Below are 24,735 nucleotides of genomic sequence, written 5' to 3'. Positions count from 1 at the left end.
GGCGAGTATAAAAAAGAAAAAGGTTCAAATGGCTCTGAGCACTATGCGACTTAACTTCTGAGGTCATCAGTCGCCTAGAACTTAGAACTAATTAAACCGAACTAACCTGAGGACATCACACACATCCATGCCCGAGGCAGGATCCGAACCTGCGACCGTTGCGGTCGATCGGCTCCAGATTGTAGCGCCTAGAACCGCACGGCCACTACGGCCGGCCGGGCGAATATCGAGGTCATGTTTAGTTAGTAGCATATTTGGAAAGAATGCACACCAAGTTTGAACCATATTGGTCTATTTCTTTGTGTTTGGCATTCGTGTGAATCAAGGAAGTCGAGTAATTGTCAAAAGCTGGACGGAAAAGAATTTCGTGTGGTAATTAAACATTACTTTATGAAAAGCAAAACTCCTCAGGAGACTAAAGACAAGCTTGACAAACATTACGGTGACTCTGAACCTTCGATTACAACAGTTTATAAGTGGTTTCAAAATTTACGAAGTGGCCAAATGGGCACTATGTGGAGTTTACGACTCCAGAAATCATTGATAAAATCTATGATATGGTGATGGACGACAGAAGAGTTAAGATGCGTGGGATTGCAAGTGCCGTGGGCATCTCGAATGAACGGGTACATAATATTTTGCATAAACATTTGGACATGAGAAATCTATCCGCAAGATGGGTTCCGCGATTGATTACGCTTGACCAACAACGGAATCGTGTGAATTGCTGCAAGGATGGTTTGCAGCTGTTCAGGAAGAATCCGCAGGACTTTAAGCGCCGTTTCGTCACTGTGGATGGAACATGGATACATTACTATACTCCCGAGACCAAACAACAATCTAAACAATGGGTTACCAAGGGAGAATCTGCACCAAAAAAGGAGAAGACCATTCGTTCGCCCGGAAAGGTTATGGCGACTGCCTTTTGGGATTCGCAAGGGATAATCCTCATCGACTATCTGGAGAAGGGTAAAACTATTACAAGTGCATGTTATTCATCGTTATTGGACCGCCTTAAAACCGAGCTGGAAGAGAAACGCCGGCGACTGGACCGCAAAGATGTCCTTTGCCATGACGACATTGCACCAGGACACACCTCAGCATTTGTGGTCTCAAAATTAGTGGAAACATGATTCCAACTCGTTTCACATCCCCCCCCCCCCCCCTGTTCTCCAGACTTGGCTCCCTCAGACTACTATTTGTTCCCAAATTTGAAAAAATGGCTGGCAGGACAAAGATGTTATTCAAACAAGGAGTTGATTGCAGCAACTAATAGCTATTTTTCAGACTTGGACAATTCCTATTATTCGGAAGGGATCAACAAATTAGAACAGCATTGGACGAAGCGTATAAGTCTAAAAGGAGACTATGTCAAAAAATAAAAAAAAGGTTTACCCCAAACTCCCAAGTAGTTTTTATTTTTCAACGGACTTTTCAAACGCCCCTCGTACATAGCCTACCCTCTTGAATAGCTTAGCTTCCCCACCCGACGGACGGACCATCATGAAGTGTCACATGCCCTCACTTAATGAAACGCTGCGACTGTTGATCAGCAACGTTACACCACCACTTCTCTTCCCCTTAGCAACTAAATACTGGCAGCGAAATTTTTTCACCAACGGAATTCGATCCGGCGTCCCTTCCAATGGCGCGATACCGCACAAGTGTGCGTTGTCGACCTCGACTAGGGAGGTGGGTACAGCCTGTATCGAAAAACCAAAGTTATTTATGACGGTACGCAAAGGGACCATTAGTGTTTGTTCCATTTCCTCTTAGCAAGATATTGCAGCAATAGATTCCCTACGAACTGCATTCTTTTTAACAGCATTCTAGTGATAGAAAAACGAACATAATGGTTATATAATGCTTGTTAATGTTCATACTGAAGCATTTATATATTTAAAAAATCGTAAATATTCTAAATTTGAGGGACGAAACAACTGTTACAGCGCAGTTTTACCTTAGTTAACAATTTAGATATGTGATGCAAGGACAGAAACTGCACACTGTCGTCACAATTAGGTCTCCCGTTCTACACATTTCCCTGTTGAAAAATGTTTATGTCAAACAGTCATCTCTATACTAGTTTCGAAGGGCTTTATCTTCCACCAAGATTGTCTAATATTTTATATTTGTTGGAACGCGATGTTTCTTTGAGCGGATTTCTTGTTTGAGAGTTTCATTTACAGCAATCAGACGAAACGTAATGTGAATGCGTGGTTATGGGAGGTTAGGAACGAGCATGTACCGGGAAATTCTTTCGTTCGTTTCACATTTAGTCCTTAAATATCGCACATCGCATCCTACAAATCGTTTATATTGCTTGTTTTTGGGGATTCTTATGTTATGTCTAAAACCTGGAATAAACTTAACTGAAAGACGATGAAAATAAAAACAAATGCCATATAATCTTTTAATAAAGTGAAAGATCTCTGAAAAATTGTGAAAACGTTGTTTTGTGTGTGGGACTTGATTTATTTCTTCGATTTTAACGTGAAATATGAGCCCCTTGAAAGCGATGAAAAGGACTTGTATAATGTTTAAGGGCTATATCTGAGAAAAACATAAGAAACTATTTCATTTTCTAATGTATGCTTATCCCAATCTCCAGTGGCCACATACAGGTGCTCACATTACTTTTTCGTCTGCTTACCGTAAATATAACTCTCTAGTAGAGAAGTTTTCAAACAGAAACACAGTATTCTTTCTTCTTCTTTCTTTGCCCTAGCGTTTATCCCATCTAGTACGGGGTCCGCATTTTCAGGATATGGCAAACTGCATTTCATTATTTAACTCTGTGGCCGGATAACCTTACTGACGCCACAGTCGTCGAGGCAGACCAATCAGGATAAAATAATGGGAAGACGGCGTTGTATATGCCGAGTACAGATGTCAGTCAAAGCATGTCCGCCATCTTGTGGAACATTAGAAGACTGTTTCTCCGTGTAAAATCTAACATCTTAGCATTAATGCGTTGGGTTGACAGCTCTGAGTATGTACTTCGAAACAGTATACTTCCGAGAACGAATCATCATTGGACAGTTGAAAACTTAATGTTTAACGCCGATTCTTACTCGTAGAGCACGGTGTTCATCGAGTCAAAACAGCCGAACGTTTTATTCCTATTTTAAGTGACACTGAAGTTCAGCACTGCAGTACGAACACTTCACCAAGACTCAGCAATATGGCAGAAGCAGGCTTCACTCTTTCGGTATAAGGGCGTCTCCCTCTATTCAAAGCTCCTATAGGCAACGTAAGGGAGGGCAGAGAGCCTGTATAGGGAGAGAGTGGCCAACCGGACGATACGGCGGCCATTTTTCTGCCAAACTGCGGGCGGGACTTTTGAATGGCCAGTAGTGGAGTACACACACACCGAATCAAAAGCACAAGACAATATGGTGAAATCATTCGTTAAATGCCTTTCTTTACAGCTATAATATACTCATAGTAGCCTACCACGTACAGCATAGGAAAATTTGAAACAGTGGCTGTAAAAATTATACGTTACTTGCATTTATCTCATTTAAAGTTCGTTTACTAGACATACTGCAATGAAAGTAACGTAAATAAAAAAATGTATAAAATTTCTTTTGTATCGGAAGTGCATAACGCTAAAGATTTAACGTACCTGTATTACGTCAGATGAATGAAAGCTGTAAGCAGTTGTTTACTTGTGACATGCAAAAACTGTGAGACGTATTAGTACTTCTTGTCAAGTCTTCAAAATTTATGCATGTCACAAGTTAACAACTGAATACCTCTCGTAGATAACAAACGAAAAAGATTACAAAAATCAGGTAACGTTAAATGTAGGCTACTGTAATAATGACCAAATATAACAAGAAAACTACCCTATCCCTTCTACCCCTCAGTAAGTAGGCCTATTAAAAACTGTATTCACGAGTACCTACAATTATTTACTATGAATAATGTTTCAGCAACCACGGCAACTGCGGAAAACGTGCTTACAATTTGCCTGCGTCAACAGTCAGGCAATAATACTGAAACCAAAACAATGCCTAGTGTTCTGATTCGGAACAACCAAATGCAGCACAACCTGGCATAGTTTACGAACGTCCGCAGAACGAATGACAGGTGTCAAAACCAATACTGTACAATTACTAACGTGTTTACTTCAAACATGTAGGCCTACCGACTTCATCACAAAACGTTGCATTTTTTCAACTCGTATTTAAGATCGCAAACGCTAATTACGCACTGGTGTTGTGGTCTTCAGTCCTGAGACTGGTTTGATGCAGCTCTCCATGCTACTCTATCCTGTGCAAGCCTCTTCATCTCCCAGTACCCACTGCAACCTACATCCTTCTGAATCTGCGTAGTGTAGTCATCTCTTGGTCTCCCTCTACGATTTTTACCCTCCACGCTGCCCTCCAATACTAAATTGGTGATACCTTGATGCCTCAGAACATGTCCTACCAACCGATCCCTTCTTCTGGTCAATCCTATTCAATACTTCCTCATTAGTTATGTGATCTACCCATCTAATCTTCAGCATTCTTCTGGAGCACCACATTTCGAAAGCTTCTATTCTCTTCTTGTCCAAACTATTTATCGTACATGTTTCACTTCCATACATGGATACACTCCATACAAATACTTTCAGAAACGACTTCCTGATACATAAATCTATATTCGATGTTAACAAATTTCTCTTCTTCAGAAACGCTTTCCTTGCCATTGCCAGTCTATATTTTATATCCTCTCTACTTCGACCATCATCAGTTATTTTGCTCCCCAAATAGCAAAACTCCTTTACTACTTTAAGTGTCTCATTTCCTAATCTAATTCCCTCAGGATCACCCGACGTAATTCGACTACATTCCATTATCCTCGTTTTGCTTTTGTTGATGTTCATCTTATATCCTCCTTTCAAGATACTATCCATTCTGTTCAACTGCTCTTCCAAGTCCTTTGCTGTCTCTGACAGAATTACAATGTCATCGGCGAACCTCAAAGTTTTTATTTCTTCTCCATGGATTTTAATACCTACTCCGAACTTTTCTTTTGTTTCCTTCACTGCTTGCTCAATATACAGATTGAATAACATCGGGGAGAGGCTACAACCCTGTCTCACTCCCTTCCCAACCACTGCTTCCCTTTCTTGCCCCTCGACTCTTATAACTGCCATCTGGTTTCTGTACAAATTGTAAATAGCCTTTCGCTCCCTGTATTTTACCCCTGCCACATTCAGAATTTGAAAGAGAGTATTCCAGTCAACATTGTCAAAAGCTTTCTTTAAGTCTACAAATGCTAGAAACGTAGGTTTGCCGTTCCTTAATCTAGCTTCTAAGATAAGTCGTAGGGTCAGTATTGCCTCACGTGTTCCAACATTTCTACGGAATTCAAACTGATCTTCCCCGATGTCGGATTCTACTAGTTTTTCCATTCGTCTGTAAAGAATTCGTGTTAGTATTTTGCAGCTGTGACTTATTAAACTGACAGTTCGGTAATTTTCACATCTATCAACACCTGTTTTCTTTGGGATTGGAATTATTATATTCTTCTTGAAGTCTGAGGGTATTTCACCTGTCTCATACATCTTGCTCACCAGATGGTAGAGTTTTGTCAGGATTGGCTCTCCCAAGGCCGTCAGTAGTTCCAATGGAATGTTGTCTACTCCGGGGGCCTTGTATCGACTCAGGTCTTTCAGTGCTGTGTCAAACTCTTCACGCAGTATCGTATCTCCCATTTCGTCTTCATCTACATCCTCTTCCATTTCCATAATATTGTCCTCAAGTACATCGCCCTTGTATAGACCCTCTATATAGTCCTTCACCTTTCTGCTTTCCCTTCTTGGCTTAGAACTGGGTTTCCATCTGAGCTCTTGATGTTCGTACAAGTGGTTCTCTTATTACGAACTACAAAACGATATACAACTAAATCGAACATGCATGCACAACGCATAATAAGTCTCTCAATAATTCAAATACCTTTTAATCGTTTCCAAAAGTCCTCTGAACTTCAATTCAACTCAAAAGCACGGCGAACATAGGAAGCGCAAGAGACGTTTGGCAGAAAAATGGCGGCAAAGATAACCAACCAATCACTGGCAACTTCACCTATGGCCACTCTCTGTATACAGGCTCTCTAAGGGAGGAATATCGCAAGCGCTCTCTCTCATGTACACTTTGTCCTGTGTGTGATAGTATTTTCATTGTTTGCGTATCGCATTCTCTGAGAGGATAGTTGGGGACCAGCCTAGAATTTCCTTAAACGAGCGCGGGAAACCGCCTAAAAACTACATCCAGGCTGGCAGGTGCACCAGCCTACCGTCGTTAACCAGCCGTGCGGATGCAATTCCCAAATCCCTGTCTTGCTAGCCAGTATGTTGCGCGTACTCTATACGAACAGGTCGCAGAGAGAGAACAGATCCTGTCAAGTATGAATGACCAGACATTCGTTACTAAAGATGTAGAAAAAGATGTTCGGAATGCGTCTAGGATAAAGAAATATAACGACCGCCCAAAAAGTTCCTACATTTATATCATTCCTGGCGTATAAGCCACACGTCAGCGTAGTAACTTCGATGGCGGCTTGAGCAAACATCTGTAAACAGCAGCTGTGCTTTCGACGAGTGGGTTGTGAGCAGGCAGTTTAAGTACTGGATGTCCGTCTGGGTAGCTGCGCGGTCAGCGTGGCGGAGGGCTAATCGCAGGGGCTGGTTGCTGTGTTGTCCTTACGTTTGTTATCATCATAATTGACAGTCCACTGTTGAGATGCCGGCCGCGGTGGTCTCGCGGTTCTAGGGGCGCAGTCCGGAACCGTGCGACTGCTACGGTCGCAGGTTCGAATCCTGCCTCGGGCATGGATGTGTGTGATGTCCTTAGGTTAGTTAGGTTTAAGTAGTTCTAGGTTCTAGGGGACTAATGACCACAGCAGTTGAGTCCCATAGTGCTCAGAGCCATTTGAACCACTGTTGAGATGGCTGGTAGTTGACAATCGGTCGTAGTGTGTCAATGATGTTGTGTTACAAATCGCAATGGAGCAACGAACTGAAAATCTGTAAATCAAGTGTTCAGGCCATTCTCCTTTGAAGAAGAGAAAAGTGTGTGGAAAGTTTGTGACGCAAACCTGGACTCTCGAGGGAAAATAACAATGCGTTGACTGCTGGACAATTCTTTTCTGGAAAAAAAACATCGCTCTAACGAGACTTAGTGTTATCAGTATGGACCTGACGGGATACCAGTTCGATTCTACACAAGGGTACGCGAAAGAACTTGCCCCCTTCTAACAGCCGTGTACCGCAAGTCTCTAGAGTAACGGAATGTTCCAAATGATGGGAAAAGAGCACAGGTAGTTTCAGTTTTCGAGAAGGGTGGTCGGTCAGATGCACAAAACTATAGACCTATTTCTCTGACATCGATCTGTTGTAGAATTTTAGAACATGTTTTCTGCTCGCGTATCATGTCTCTTCTGGAAACCCAGAATCTACGCTGTAGGAATCAACATAGATTCCGGAAACAGCGATCGTGTGAGACCCAGCTCGTTTTATTTGTTCATAAGACCCAGAAAATATTAGATACAGGCTCCCAGGTAGCTGCCATTTTCCTTGAGTTGCGGAAGGCGTTCGATACAGTTCCGCACTGTCGCCTGATAAACAAAGTAAGAGCCTACGGAATATCAGACCAGCTGTGTCGCTGGATTGAAGAGTTTTTAGCAAACAGAACACAGCATGTTGTTCTCAATCGAGAGACGTCTACAGACGCTAAATTAACCTCTGGCGTGCCACAGGGGAGTGTTATGGGACCATTACTTTTCACAATATATATAAATGACCTAGTAGATAGTGTCAGAAGTTCCCTGTGGCTTATCGCGGATGAAGCTGTAGTATACAGAGAAGTTGCAGTATTAGAAAATTGCAGCGAAATGCAGGAAGATCTGCAGCGGATAGGCACTTGGTGCAAGGAGTGGCAACTGACCCTTAAAATAGAAAAATGTAATGTATTGCGAATACATACAAAGAAGGATCCTTTATTGTATGATTATATGATAGCGGAACAAACACTGGTAGCAGTTATGTCTGTAAAATATCTGGGAGTATGCGTACGCAACGATTTGAAGTGGAGTGATCATATAAAATTAATTTTTGGTAAGGCGGGTGCCAGGTTGAGATTCGTTGGGAGAGTCCTTAGAAAATGTAGTCCATCAACAAAGAAGGTGGCTTACAAAACACTCGTTCGACCTATAACTGAGTATTGCTCATCAGTGTGGGATCCGTACCAAGTCGGGTTGATAGAGGAGATAGAGAAGATCCAAAGAAGAGCGGCATGTTTCGTCACAGGGATATTTGGTAAGCGTGATAGCGTTACGGAGATGTTTAGCAAACTCAAGTGGCAGACTCTGCATCGCGGTGTAGCTTTCTATCCAGGTTTCGAGAGGGTGCGTTTCTGGATGAGGTATCGAATATATTGCTTCCCCCTACTTATACCTCCCGAGGAGATCACGAATGTAAAATTAGAGGCATTAGAGCGCGCACTGAGGCTTTGAGACAGTCGTTCTTCCCGCGAACCATACGCGACTGGAACAGGAAAGGGAAGTAATGATAGTGACACGTAAAGTGCCCTCCACCACACACCGTTGCGTGGCTTGCGGAGTATAAATGTAGATGCAGATGAACCTGCCCCGAAATGACAAAGTTCAGAGATTGACATGAAGGGTCGACGTCCCGATATTCAAGCCTTTGTGAGGCTCGCGTTGAGCAACATCCCAAAGGAGAACTTGCCTTATACACTACTGGTCATTAAAATTGCTACACCACGAAGATGACGTGCTACAGACTCGAAATTTAACCGACAGGAAGAAGATGCGGTGATATGGAAATGATTAGCTTTTCAGAGCATTCACACAAGGTTGGCGCCGGTGGCGATCCCTACAACGTGCTGACATGAGAAAAGTTTCCAACCGATTTCTCATACACAAACAGCAGTTGACCGGCGTTGCCTGGTGAAACGTTGTTGTGGTGCCTCGTGTAAGGAGAAGAAATGCGTACCATCACGTTTCCGACTTTGATAAAGGTAGCATATCGCAATTTCTGGATCCCAACGCCCTCGTATCACTAGCAGTCGAGATGACAGCCATCTTATCCGCATGGCTGTAACGGATCGTGCAGCCACGTCTCGATCCCTGAGTCAGCAGATGGGGACGTTTGCAAGACAACAACCATCTGCACGAACAGTTCGACGTCGTTTGCAGCAACATGGACTATCAGCTCGGAGGCCATGACTGCGGTTACCCTTGACGTTGAGTCACAGACAGAAGCGCCTGCGATGGCGTACTCAGCGACGAACCTGGTTGCACGAATGGCAAAATGTCATTTTTTCGGATGAATCCAGGTTCTTTTTATAGTATCATGATGGTCGCATCCGTGTTTGGCGACATGAACGCACATTGGAAGCGTGTATTCGTCATCGCCATACTGGCGTATCATCCGGCGTGATGGTATGGGGTGCCATTGGTTACACGTCTCGGACACCTCTTGTTCGCATTGACGGCACTTTGAACAGTGGACGTTACATTTCAGATGTGTTACGACCTGTGGCTCTATCCTTCATTCGATCCTTGCGAAACCCTACATTTCAGCAGGATAATGCACGACCGCATGTTCCAGGTCCTGTACGGGCCTTTCTGGATACAGAAAATGTTCGACTTCTGCCCTGGCCAGCACATTCTCCAGATCTCTCACCAACTGAAAACGTGTGGTCAATGGTGGCCGAGCAACTGGCTCGTCACAATACGCCAGTCACTACTTTTGATGAACTGTGGTATCGTGTTGAGGCTGCATGGGCAGCTGTACCTGTACACGTCATCCAAGCTCTGTTTGACTCAATGCCCAGGCGTATCAAGGCCGTTATTACGGCCAGCGGTGGTTGTTCTGGGTACTGATTTCTCATGATCTATGCACTCAAATTGCGTGAAAATGTAAAACGATCGTCTTAACTTTTCTCTATTTTTAATTAACCCAGTCTAGTCTTTTTCGGACTGACGATGTATACAAGCGAAATGTTGCGCGGTTATTCTGTAAACAGCATATAGTTAACAGCAAACATTAAAGAGCATTATATCATTACACCCCTCTTTTGAAGAGCTCTCGAATGCTGTCAAAAGAGCCTCGTTTCATTAAAAAAGTAGTTGCTTCAATATTTCAGTAGAAGGAAAAGTTGCAAACATCGCGTATTATCACTTCGCGAAAAAGAATATCTTAAACCGACATAAAATATTAGTGTTAGGTGGGACAGCCCGTTTAAAAGAGAGCGGCTGGCTGAGGGGTGGCTGAGACGGGGAGCGCGTGCGACGGCCGTGGCGGGCCGCGACTGTACCGCGCGCCGCGCAGCGGCGGGGGTGGCGGCCGTAATGGATATGGAAGTGCCGAGGGGAGCACTTTAAATGGAGCCCCATTAACACACGGATCAATCCCACTCGGATCATAGCCATTAATTAGGTTAACACTAGTCAGTTGATAATAGCGCGCCGAGGTGGCGTAACGAAGTGCTGGCTCCCCGCTCCGCTCCCTCGCCCTGCGCCGCGCCACCATCTGCTCGCGCCGCCGCTCTCTCGCCAGCCAAACGTCGCTGTAATTACAAGACGACGCGGACATTGTCTGGCGCGTTTCTCGCCTGGCGGGGCGCCTCCGCGCTGCCACAAAAGTGAATGCTACCCAGGTATACCCGTGGCCAAATAACACCCAACTTTTTCCTCTCGTATAGCTGTTTCCACGCCAATCAGGAAAGCTTCTTGTACAGGGGGTGCCCATGTCACACGTTAAGCTCTTCTATAGCTATCTCGACGGACGGCGCCCCCCACGTGCTGGTGCGTAATTGTGTGTCGTCACGCCTCGATATCCGGGCCGGCATACCACAGGGCTTTACGCGCTGTCTGCTTCTGGAACCACTCGAAGAGACGAATCTACTGCAAACTGTATGCTCATGACTCAGAAATCTTCGTTAGGAATTTCATTTCTTTTTATACTTCGTTGACATTAGGCCTGCACTAAAAAACACTTCGAAATTCTGAAGGTATCAGGGATAAAATATAGAAAGCGAAAGCTTACTTTCACGACCCTGTACAGTGTTGTGTGCATAGTTCTGCGTAGCCAGCGCGTACACAACTTTCCCACCAGAGCGCGCGATCGTTCGTCTCCGCACTACGAGATGGCGCTCTCTTTAGAGACGGACCAAATTCTGCTTCCGCCGATCCGCTTATTAATATGTAACGCAGCCAATGAGATTGCTGCTAACGTAGAACTTTTAGTAAGTGGGCTGTTTAGGTTTTTTTTATTGGTAACGCCACATAGCGCTCTGTATGAAAAATAACTGCCTGTGCTGTGTGTAGTCAGTGGCTGGTTGGCATTGTTGTTCAAAAATGGCTCTGAGCACTATGGGACTCAACAGCTTTCGGTCATAAGTCCCCTAGAACTTAGAACTACTTAAACCTAACTAACCTAAGGACATCACACACATCCATGCCCGAGGCAGGATTCGAAACTGCGACCGTAGCAGTCACGCGGTTCCGGACTGAGCGCCTTAACCGCGAGACCACCGCGGCCAGCTGGCATTGTTGTAATACTCGCCATTGTAGCGTTGGGCAGCTGGATGTGAACAGCGCGTAGCGTTGCGCAGTTGGAGGTAAGCCGCCAGCAGTGGTAGATGTGGGGAGAGAGATGGCGGAGTTTTGAAACTTGAAAGACAGCATCTCATGACTGCTATACACATTATGACTTTTCATCACTATTAAGGTAAATACGTTGTTTGTTCTCTATCAAAATCTTTCATTTGCTAACTATGCTTATCAGTAGTTAGTGCCTTCCGTAGTTTGAATCTTTTAGTTTGCTGGCAGCAGTGGCGCTCGCTGTGTTGCAGTAGTTCGAGTAACGAAGATTTTTGATGAGGTAAGTGATTTGTGAAAGGTATAGGTTAATGTTAGTCAAGGCCATTCTTTTGTAGGGATTATTGAAAGTCACATTGCGTTGCGCTAAAAATATTGTGTGTCAGTTTAAGCACAGTGATGTATAATTTTTCTAAGGGGACGTTTCACTTTTTTCCTCGCGGATCACACTCCTGCAGTGATACCTGAAAGCGCGAGGTATTATAACGAGTGTAGGCCTACAGATCTCCGATTAGTCAGTCTGTATTTGTCTGCTCCAGTCTGTACCAGTCTGCATTAGTCTGTACCAGTCTATAGTCAAGTTTCAGTCTGCGCCTAATAAGATTATCATATTCCTGTAGATAGCCATGAAGAGAAATGTATAGACACTTTGTCAAGTATCAGAGATATGTGACAATAAGACCAAAGGAACTTCAGATTGTCAATTTTAAACAGCATCCAGAATCAAATTACATAATGTCTCTCCTTTTTATTATTTTAATAAATGTGTGTGAAAATTAATCAAGTTCTGTTTAAACTTAGTCACTGTCAATCTGCTACTCTAAGCGTGCAACTGGCATTTCTATCGTCTGACCTAACGGCAGAAGATAAACACGCCACAATAAGACCACGAGACATATTGCTGACACTCGCCTACTTCGTTAGAGCGACAAGTCAAATAATCTGATGGTGTGTGTACCGAAGGTCTTACAGTACGCACACCACATACAGAGTCCAGGCTGCAGTTATAAGAGTCGAAGGACATGAAAGAGAAGCTGTAGTTGCGAAGAGAGTGATACAAGCTCGTAGCCTTCCCCTGAATTATTCAGCCTGTACAATGAGAAAGCTGTAAAGGTAACCGAAGAAAAAATAAAAGTAGAAATTGAAGTTCAGTATTAGAAATAACTTACTAGGCGCTTCAGTCTGGAACCGCGTGACCGCTACGGTCGCCGGTTCGAATCCTGCCGCGAGCATGGATGTGTGTGATGTCCTTAGGTTAGTTAGGTTTAAGAAGTTCTAAGTTATAGGGGACTGGTGACCTCAGATGTTAAGTCCCATAGTGCTCAGAGCCACTTGAACCATTTTTGATTTACCGTGACTGTTTTGACATTAAATGAAACAACAATTTTACAGTTACCAGTCACTGTTTATTTATCTCGACGACGCGTTTCAAAGGTATAAACCTCCATCATCAGATCGATTTACATTTGGTAGTATGACATGTGTGTGTGAGTGGTGTGTTACGATTTTTTGGAGGAACTTGTGGCACTGTGTAGTGCTAGAAACAAAACACTATTTCAGAACATGGTTTTGGGTTTCTTTTGACGAAAACTAAACGTATATCTAAGGGTAAAAACAAAATAAGTAAAATGGAGTAGATCCAGTGGTCACAGGTTCTTTTCACTGCCGTAACACATCATACGTATACTGTCATATTTGGCAAACAAGTATGGTGTCAGGAAACTATTAGGTGGAAGGATCATATAGCAGAAGAGAAACATTATCTCAAAGAACAAAGAATATATATCGTAACAACATTCTTACAGATTAAATTTTAAAGGATTTTGGAGATCTTTGTTTTGAGATGCTGAATATATGCGTTGGAATAAATATTTCAGCTGGTACATAAATCTGACTTTGTCAAGTGACAGTACAGTTCACCAAGGTTCAGCGAAGAGACTCTGACCTCCCGATATGCTTCACATATTAGGTTTCTAGTTGATTTTCTGACTGATGGTTGTCAGCAGAATGAATATAACGACCTGTCGCACTTATTTATGACCGTGAGCATTCTGTTATCCACTATCTTGTTTCTCTGGCAGGCCGTTCATTTCTTCAATCTGATTGAAGAATGTAATATTATTTGCCGGCCGCGGTGGTCTCGCGGTTCTAGGCGCGCAGTCCGGAACTGTGCGACTGCTACGGTCGCAGGTTCGAATCCTGCCTCGGGCATGGATGTGTGTGATGTCCTTAGGTTAGTTAGGTTTAAGTAGTTCTAAGTTCTAGGGGACTGATGACCACAGCAGTTGAGTCCCATAGTGCTCAGAGCCATTTGAACCATTTTGTAATATTATTTACCACATATATACTTAGCATTTAATCTAATGTGATGCAAATTGATAGAGTGTTAGTTGTACAGTTCACTTTACACATTGTGTACAGACATTACTTATAATGAAAATGAAAACAAGATTTTCACAGTGTAACTAAAATACACTGAAAGAAAAGGAGGGACAGAGTACAGGAGGAGATGAGCCTATGACGTCTGGCGTCAGTCGACGGGCCTCGCCCAAACCCCTTGTAATGGCTGCCGATACTTCTTTACCTATGGCTGCATTTAAATCTACACACATAGTACGCAAGCTACCTTACGGCATGTTAGAGGCTCCTTCGAGTATTAATATTACTTCTCCCCCTACTCCCTCTCGACCCCCCCCCCCCCCCCCCCATTCACCTATAACAATCACGAATGATGCGTGGAGTGAACCAGTGTCGGTAAGACATCGTATGAATTCGAACGTCTGTGGTTTTCCCATCGTGGTCATTTTCTGAGGTGCACAAGATGTTCCGAAACTATTCATCAAATTAATATAGGAGGTAGAGAACGTCGAAACAAATGTATTTAGTTATGGTACATATGGTCTCTGACTGCAGCTTCTGGTACGGCCGAAGGTTGTTTAGCATGATAATTGCACCAGTGGCTTTCACAGAAAGTACCTGAATGTACGACAATTGGCTCTTATGCAGGCAGTACACCGTCGAACCGTTGACTGTCATATCCGTTCGAAGATTCCTGGCATGTCCGCACTGGTACCAACAGCAACGGCAATTCTAGCGACGAGGTGTTCTTCTGTTTCCACAACGGTTTCATACACCAGCTGCTTCATATGCGCGCGTGAGGTCAGATGACCTTGGTGGTGAGGACGCAGAGCCATCTCGGCCGATCCATCGGTTCCCGAAGGTGGCTTTCAAGTGATCCACAGCAATGCTGAAATGGGCTAGTACCCCATACTGCTGAAAGTACATCCCTTGTCTAAAGTTCAGAGCCACATCCTCCAGCACTTCTGCCAACACATTTCCCACGAAGATGCGATGTCTCCGTCTGTTGAGGTGGAATGGAAGAATGTATAGTCCTATCAACCAATGAAAGGGAAACAGTGGTTGGGAGGGGAGTGAGACAGGGTTGTAGCCTATCCCCAATGCTATTCAGTCTGTATACAGAGCAAAAAGGAAAGGAAGCAAAAGAAAAGTTTGGTGAAGGAATTAAAATCTATGGAGAAGAAATAAAAACTTTGATGTTTGCCGATGACACTAATTCTGTCAGAGACAACAAAGGACCTAGAAGAGCAGTTCAATGGAATGGACAGTGTCTTGAAAGGTGGATTTAAGATGATCATCAACAAAAGCAAAACGAGGATAATGGAATGTAGTCGAATTACGCCGGGTGATGCTGCGTGAATTAGATTAGAAAATGAGACGCTTAAAGTAGTAAACGAGTTTTGCTATTTGGGGAGCAAAATAGCTGATGATGGTCGAAGTAGAGAGGATATAAAATGTAGACTGGCAATGGCAAGGAAAGCGTTTCTGAAGAAGAGAAATTTGTAAACACTGAGTATAGATTTAAGTGTCAGGAAGTGGTTTCTAAAAGTATTTGTATGGAGTGTAGCAATGGGTACCAGCCCATTTCAGCATTGCTGTATGGACGTGAAACATGGACGATAAATAGTTTAGACAGGAAGGGAATAGAAGCTTTCGAAATATGGTGCTACAGAAGAATGCTGAAGATTAGGTGGGTAGATCACGTAACTAATGAGGAGGTACTGAATAGAACCGGGGAGAAGAGAAATTTGTGGCACAACTTGACTAGAAGAAGGGATAGTTTGGTAGGGCATATTCTGAGGCATCAAGGGATCACCAGTTCGGTACTGGAGGGCAGTGTGGAGAGTCAAAATCGTAGAGGGAATCTAAGATATGAATATACAGAACAGATTCAGAAGGATGTAGACTGCAGTAAGTAGTGGGAAATGAAGAAGCTTGCACAGGATAGAGTAGCATGGAGAGCTGCATCAAACCAGTCTCTGGACTGAAGACCACAACAACAACAACATCAACCAATTACCGAGAATGTCTGTCCATACATAAACACCGAATCGCTACTGAGGAGCCCAAGGCCGGTTACCTCGTGGATTCACATGTGTCCTAATCTGAGAATTGTAAGGGGTGCATTCAAGTTCTAAGGCGTCCGATTTTTTTTCTAATTAACTACTCACCCAAAATCGATAAACTGGCGTTACTTCTCGACGTAATCGCCCTGCAGACGTACACATTTTTCACAACGCTGACTCCATGATTCCATGGCAGCGGCGAAGGCTTCTTTAGGAGTCTGTTTTGACCACTGGAAAATCGCTGAGGCAATAGCAGCACGGCTGGTGAATGTACGGCCACGGAGAGTGTCTTTCATTGTTGGAAAAAGCCAAAAGTCACTAGGAGCCAGATCAGGTGAATAGGGAGCATGAGGAATCACTTCAAAGTTGTTATCACGAAGAAACTGTTGCGTAACGTTAGATTGATGTGCGGGTGCGTTGTCTTGGTGAAACAGCACACGCGCAGCCCTTCACGGACGTTTTTGTTGCAGTGCAGGAAGGAATTTGTTCTTCAAAACATTTTCGTAGGATGCACCTGTTACCGTAGTGCCCTTTGGAACACAATGGGTAAGGATTACGCCCTCGCTGTCCCAGAACGTGGACACCATCATTTTTTTCAGCACTGGCGGTTACCCGAAATTTTTTTGGTGGCGGTGAATCTGTGTGCTTCCACTGAGCTGATTGGCGCTTTGTTTCTGGATTGAAAAATGGCATCCAGGTCTCATCCATTGTCACAACCGACGAAAAGAAAGTCCCATTCATGCTCTCGTTGCGCGTCAACATTGCTTGGCAACATGCCACACGGGCAGCCATATGGTCGTCCGTCAGCATTCGTGGCACCCACCTGGATGACACTTTTCGCATTTTCAGGTCGTCATGCAGGATTGTGTGCACATAACCCACAGAAATGACAACTCTGGAGGCGATCTGTTCAACAGTCATTTGGCGATCCCCCAAAACAGTTCTCACCACTTTCTCGATCATGTCGTCAGACCGGCTTGTGCGAGCCCGAGGTTGTTTCGGTTTGTTGTCACACGATGTTATGCCTTCATTAAACTGTCGCGCCCACGAAAGTACATACGACACATCCATAACCCTATCACCACATGTCTCCTTCAACTGTCGATGAATTTCAATTGGTTTCACACCACGCAAATTCAGAAAACGAATGATTGTACGCTATTCAGGTAAGGAAAACGTCGCCATTTTAAGTATTTAAAACAGTTCTCATTCTCGCCGCTGGCGGTAAAATTCCATCTGCCGTACGGTGCTGCCGTCTCTGGGACGTATTGACAATGAACGCGGCCTCATTTTAAAATAATGCACATGTTTCTATCTATTTCCAGTCCGGAAAAAAGAAATCGGAGGCCTTAGAACTTGAATGCATCTCGTAGATAACGCAGAAGTTGAGTCCCATAGTGCTCAAAGCCATTTTGTAGATAACGAAACGGCCTTCACGAGTAAACAAAGCCTCGTCTGTGTACAGGACGTCGGCTGGAAATAAGAGGTGCAGGGAAGCCTCTTGTAAAAACCATTGTGAGAACTGCACTCGTTGGACAAAATTTCAGGTGCTAGTGCTGCCACGCGTTGAATATGGAAAGGATGGAGCAGATGGTCATATAACACATCCCACATAAGGCTATGTCTGAAACAAAGGATGTGTGCAGTACGTCGTGGCTGAATGGTCTTCAACACGTCGCAGTATCTCCCCTTCCCTTTCGGGATTTCGCACTGTTCGATTCTGACCGGCATCATGCATATTTGAACGGGAAGTTCCTATTCAGGCTATGCAGACGTTCAAATGTTTGGTGTTATGGAACCCGTCACTTGGGAGAGCGCTGTTGATACTCTCTCACTACAGCTCGTCCATTTCCATCCGCAGACCCGTCTACCAGGTTCATGTCAGATACGTAAACCGCTCCTTGTTCACTGGTGTTGTCACAAGGCAGTAATGACTGCGCCTGAGTCTGTGTGTTTACAAAGAAGTCTCCGTTGCTGTCACAAGGCGGTGATGATTACGAATAAATCGGCAAGTTTCCAAGCAGACTTCACAGCCAACACACAGGGCAGTTTTGAATATCAGTACACTCTCCCTGTTGGTTGTTTTGGGGAAGGAGACCAGACAGCGTGGTCATCGGTCTCATCGGCTTAGGGAAGGATGGGGAAGGAAGTCGGCCGTGCCCTTTCAGAGGAACCATCCCGGCATTTGCCTGGAGTGATTTAAGGAAATCACGGAAAATCTAAATCAGGATGGCCGGACGCGGAATTGAACCATCGTCCTCCCGCATGCGAGTCCAGTGTCTAACCACTGCGCCACCTTGCTCAGTACCCTCTCCCTGTCAGCGACACCGACACCACAGCTTACGTCAGAACCACCAGCAAAATGTTCCCTAACAGTACAAGCAGACTTCAGAAGATCATATGTTCCTTATCGAAACATATTTCCTTCCATGTTCTCTGCCTCCTGTATTAATTTGAATGAACAGTTTCTGAGCACCACGTATAAGAGGTAGTAATATATCAGCTGACTCTTTATGGAACGTAAGCTCTCGCAACTTTAACGGTAAATATCTGTGCGTGAAGAAATGCCTCTCTTGCAGTGTTTACCACTGCTACTTCATGAACATCTCCATGGCATTTAATAAACGAACAGATAACAAAAGTCGTCGCTCTTCGTTGGATGATGTCTGTCTATTCTACAGTTGCTTTCTGGTAGGCCTCCCCGGCAGACGAGCAATAAAAATGGTTCAAATGGCTCTGAGCACTATGGGACTCAACATCTTAGGTTAAAAGTTCCCTATAACTTAGAACTACTTAAACCTAACTAACCTAAGGACATCACACACACACATTCCCGAGGCAGAATTTGAACCTGCGACGCCGGCCGCGGTGGTCTCGCGGTTCTAGGCGCTCAGTCCGGAACCACGCGACTGCTACGGTCGCAGGTTCGAATCCTGCCTCGGGCATGGATGTGTGTGATGTCCTTAGGTTAGTTAGGATTAATTAGTTCTAAGTTCTAGGCGACTGATGACCACAGATGTTGAGTCGCATAGTGCTCAGAGCCATTTGAACCATTTTGAACCTGTGACCGTAGCAGCCCCGCGGTTCCGGACTGCACCGCCAGAACCGCACGGCCACAGCGGACGGCGACGAGCAATACTTAAGAACCGCTCGAACGATGGATTTTGCATGCTACTTATTTCGTGTATGAATTAATTTCCTTAAAATTATTCCAGTGAATCTCAGTCTCGCTTCTGCTTTTGATGCAGCTAGAGGTCTGCAGGGAGAAGGGAAATTCTAACCACAACATTAAAAATTTAATAGAGCAATTGACTCCTTTCGGTACGCCGGAGCTGTGACGAGTAGCTTGAGCTTTCCTTTGCCCCGAATTTTCATGTGGTGCAGCCTGATAGCCAGCCGCTGTGGCCGAGCGGTTGCGGCACGGTAGATCAGCGTGTTCGGTCAGAGAGCTGGTTCGCCTCTGTAATAAAAAAAAAACTGAGTGGAAGGATCAACAAACGAACTTGAACGGATGTCAGGTGACGTCTGCAACGACCGAACACAACGATCAACAATGAACAATTTTTTTTAAAAAAAGCGGTTCTAGGCGCTTCAGTCCGGAACCGCGCGACTGCTATGGTCGCAGGTTCGAATCCTGCCTCAGGCATGGATGTGTGTGATGTCATTGGGTTAGTTAGGTTTACGTAGTTCTAAGTCTAAGGGACTGATGACTTCAGATCTTACGGCGCATAGTGCTTAGTGCCATTTTTCTAAACATATTTAAGAGAAAAGCTGATAAAATCATTGGTTTTTAATCCTAATTACTAATCCTAGATTACTAAACTGACGTCAGATTTACGATTGCGGTAGGGTATAAAACAGGACATTTTGTATTAACTTGGTATATACCATACCACTGGAGATCTAATAACTGTTATTAACTAATGCATAGTCTACAAATTATGACAGCCTTTGAATAAAATGTGGTGTAGTACACTTTACGATGGTTTAGTAGCAATGTAACATTTTGCCCACTTTAAGTGTTCTAAGGTAAATGTCGCACGTGAAAAACTAACACGAGTCATAACAAGGTGTGAACGTTCCAAAGGCAGCCATCATGTCGCTTTGTCACAACTTTCAGCAATTGCAGAAGTGATAGCTATTAATACAAACAAAACAGAAATGACTCACACACATGGCAGGTGCCGTTACGACGGAAATAGAATCTGGGTGTAATCGTGCGGAATAGCAGGAAGAAAGGCATGCCGCTATCTTTAAGCCTTGCAAATATCGACAAAACATCTACACTCTACAGGTCATTAAGCATTCCAACCAATGTAGTAGCTCCTAAATCCGCGATATTAGCGGAAGACCTCTACTTATGGCTAATTTTGTTTGCTTCTTCCTCATCGGGTCGCTCTAGAGAAATACTCCCACGCCGACCTTAGTGGCCGTGCGGTTCTAGGCGCTACAGTCTGGAACCGAGCGACCGCTACGGTCGCAGGTTCGAATCCTGCCTCGGGCATGGATGTGTGTGCTGTCCTTAGGTTAGTTAGTTTTAATTAGTTCTAAGTTCTAGGCGACTGATGACCTCATTAGTTAAGTCGCATAGTGCTCAGAGCCATTTGAACCATTTGAAACGAATACTCCCACATTTTGCAGGGAACTGTCGCAAACAGTGTGACTGAACATTACTGCATCAGTCCACCAATTTATGCAAAATACAATACCTTTATTTATGAAGATAGTCACTGTTCTCGAAACAACAGATGCCATTGATGACCGCGCAGCTTCTCTAAAGTAAATAATAATTAATTGAAACCCTCAGCTGCCGACAGGTGTTATTGATATACCTCAATGGGGACAACTGAAAATGTGTGCCCCGACCGGGACTCAAACGCTGGATCTCCTGCATACATGACAGAAGCTCTATCCATCTCAGCCACCGAGGACACAGATGAATAACGCGACTGCAGGGACTTATCCCTTGCACGCTTCCCGTGAGACCCACATCCCCAACTGTCCCCAATTTCCATACGTAATTTCCTTCTCTAGAATAAACGATAATTATCATTCAACACGGTACACTCAAAAACGTTATTGTGATGCGATATTCCTTCCCCTTTTGGCTTTTGAAACGAATGGATATTCGGTAAACGTAGGGGTATCTGTGGAGAGACCAGACAAACGTGTGGTTCCTGAAGAGGGGCAGCAGCCTTTTCAGTAGTTGCAGGGGCAACAATCTGGATGAGTGACTCATCTGGCCTTCTACGAGTAATACTAACCGAAATGGCCTTGCTGTTCTGGTACTGCGAACGGCTGTAAGCAAGGGGAAACTACAGCCGTAATTTTTCCCGAGGGCATGCAGCTTTACTGTATGATTAAATGATGCTGGCGTCCTCTTGGGCAAAATATTCCGGAGGTAAAATAGTCCCCCATTTGGATCTCCGGGCGGGGACTGCTCAAGAGGACGTCGTTATCAGGAGAAAGAAAACTGGCGTTCTACGGATCGGAGAGTGGAATGTTAGATCCCTTAATCGGGCAGGTAGGTTAGAAAATTTAAAAAAGGAAATTGATAGGTTAAAGTTAGATATAGTGAAAATTAGTGAAGTTCGGTGGCAGGAGGAACAAGACTTTTGGTCAGGTGAATACGGGGTTATAAATACAAAATCAAATAGGGATAATGTAGGAGTAGGTTTAATAATAAATAAAAAAATAGGAGTGCGGGTAAGCTACTACAAACAGCATAATGAACGCATTACTGTGGCCAAGATAGACACGATGCCCACGCCTACTACAGTAGTACAAGTTTATATGCCAACTAGCTGTGCAGATGATGAAGAAATTGATGAAAAGTTTGATGAGATAAAAGAAATCATTCAGGTACTGAAGGGAGACGAAAATTTAATAGTCATGGGTGACTGGAATGGGAGAGTAGGAAAAGGGAGAGAAGGAAACATAGTAGGTAAATATGGATTGGGGCTAAGAAATGAAAGAGGAAGCCGCCTGGTAGAATTTTGCGCAGAGCATAACTTAATCATAGCTAATACTTAGTTCAGGAATCATGAAAGAAGGTTATATACATGGAAGAACGCTGGAGATACTAAAAGGTATCAGATAGATTATATAATTGTAAGACACAGATTTAGGAACCAAGTTTTAAATTGTAAGACATTTCCAGGGGCAGATGTGGACTCTGACCACAATCTATTGGTTATGAACTGTAGGTTAAAATTGAAGAAACTGCTAAAAGGCGGGAATTAAGGAGATGGGACCTGGATAAACTGAAAGAACCGGAGGTTTCAGGGAGAGCATAAGGGAACAATAGACAGGAATGGAGGAAAGAAATACAGTAGTAGATGAATGGGTAGCTTTGAGGGATTAAATAGTGAAGGCAGCAGAGGATCAAATACGTAAAAAGACGAGGGCTAGTAGAAACCCCTGGGGAAATATTTAATTTAATTGATGAAAGGAGAAAATATAAAAATGCAGTAAATGAAGCAGGCAAAAAGGAATACAAACGTTTCAAAAATGAGATCGACAGGAAGTGCAAAATGGCTAAGCAGGGATGGCTAGAGGACAAATGTAAGGATGTAGAGGTTTATCTCACGATGGGTAAGATAGATATTGCCTACAGGAAAATTAAAGAGACCTTTGGAGAAAGGAGAACTGTGGTGTGCGTACTGTAAGACCTTCAGTACACACACCATCAGATTATTTGACTCGTCGCTCTACCGAAGTAGGCGAGTGTCAGCAATATGTCTCATGGTCTTATCGTGGCGTGTTTATCTTCTGCCGTTACGTCAGACGATAGAAATGCCACTTGCACGCTTAGAGCAGCAGATTGACGGTGACCAACTTTAAACATAACTTGATTAATTTTGACACACATTTATTAAAATAATAAAAAGCATAGATATACGTAACATAATTCTGGATGCTGTTTACAATTGACCATCTGAAGTTCCTTTGGCCTCGGTACGTTAATCTTATTCTCACATATATCTGATACTTGACAAAGTGTCTAATCATTTCTCTTCATGGCTATGTACCGAAATATGACAATCTTATTAGGCGCAGACGGAAACTTTGCAATAGACTGGTACAGACTAATGCAGAGTGGTACAGACTAACGTAGACTGCCTCACGCATTCAGGTATCACTGCGCGGATGTGATCCGCGAGGAGAAAAGGTTCTGCGTTAGCAGCAATCTCATTGACTGTGTTACATATTAATACGCGGATTGGAGGAAGCAGAATTTGATCCGTCTCTATGACAGCGCCATCTCGTAGTGCGGAGACGGACGAGCGCTGTGCCTGCGCTGTTATGCTTAGCGGGGCGCGCTCTAGTGGGCAAGTTGTGTACGCGCCTACGCCGAACAATGTACACAACAAGGACCACTTGCATGAATATCAAGAGCTTTGATGGAAACCCAGTTCTAAGCAAAGAAGGGAAAGCAGAAAGGTGGAAGGTGTATATAGAGGGTCTATACAAGGGCGATGTACTTGAGGACAGTGTTATGGAAAGGAAGAGGATGTAGATGAAGATGAATTGGGTGATACGATACTGCGTGAAGAGTTTGACAATTCACTGAAAGACCTGAGTCGAAACAAGGCACCCGAAGTAGACAACATTCCATTAGAACTACTGACAGCTTTGGGAGAGCCAGTCCTGACAAAACTCTGTCATTTGGTGAGCAAGATGTATGAGACAGGCGAAATACCCTCAAGACTTCAAGAAGAATATAATAATTCCAATCCCAAAGAAAGCAGGTGTTGACAGATGTGAAAATTACCGAACTATCAGTTTAATAAGCCACAGCTGCAAAATACTAACACGAATTCTTTACAGACGAATGGAAAAACTAGTAGAAGCTGACCACGGGGAAGATCAGTTTGGATTCCGTAGAAATACTCGAACACGTGAGGCAATACTGACCCTACGACTTACCTTGTAAGAAAGATTAAGGAAAGGCAAACCTACGTTTCTAGCATTTGTAGACTTAGAGAAAGCTTTTGACAATGTTGATTGGAATACTCTCTTTCAAATTCTGAAGGTGGCAGGGGTAAAATACAAGGAGCGAAAGGTATTTACAATTTGTACAGAAAGCAGATGGCAGTTATTAGAGTCGAGGGGTAAGAAAGGGAAGCAGTGGTTGGGAAGGGAGTGAGACAGGGTTGTAGCCTATCCCCGATGTTATTAAATCTGTATATTGAGCAAGCAATAAAGGAAACAAAAGTAAAGTTCGGAGTAGGTATTAAAATCCATGGAGAAGAAATAAACACTTGGACGTTCGCCGATGACATTGTAATTCTGTCAGAGACAGCAAAGGACTTGGAAGAGGAGTTGAACGGAATGGACAGTGTCTTGAAAGGAGGGTATAAAACGAACATCAACAAAAGCAAAACGAGGATAATGGAATGTAGTCGAATTAAGTCGGGTGATGCTGAGGGAACTAGATTAGAAAATGAGACACTTAAAGTAGTAAAGGAGTTTTGCCATTTGGGGAGCAAAATAACTGATGATAGTCGAAATAGAGAGAATATAAAATGTAGACTGGCAATGTCAAGGAAAGCGTTTCAGAAGAAGAGAAATTTGTTAACATAGAGTTTTGATTTAATTTTCAGGAAGTCATTTCTGAAAATATTTGTATGGAGTGTAGCCATGTATGGAAGTGAAACATGGACGATAAATAGTTTAGACAGGAAGG

Source organism: Schistocerca gregaria, chromosome X, assembly GCF_023897955.1.
Source record: "Schistocerca gregaria isolate iqSchGreg1 chromosome X, iqSchGreg1.2, whole genome shotgun sequence".
Taxonomy (NCBI): Eukaryota; Metazoa; Arthropoda; class Insecta; order Orthoptera; family Acrididae; genus Schistocerca; species Schistocerca gregaria.
The sequence above is the reverse complement of the archived record's forward strand: the minus strand, read 5'-3'. Positions refer to the sequence as shown.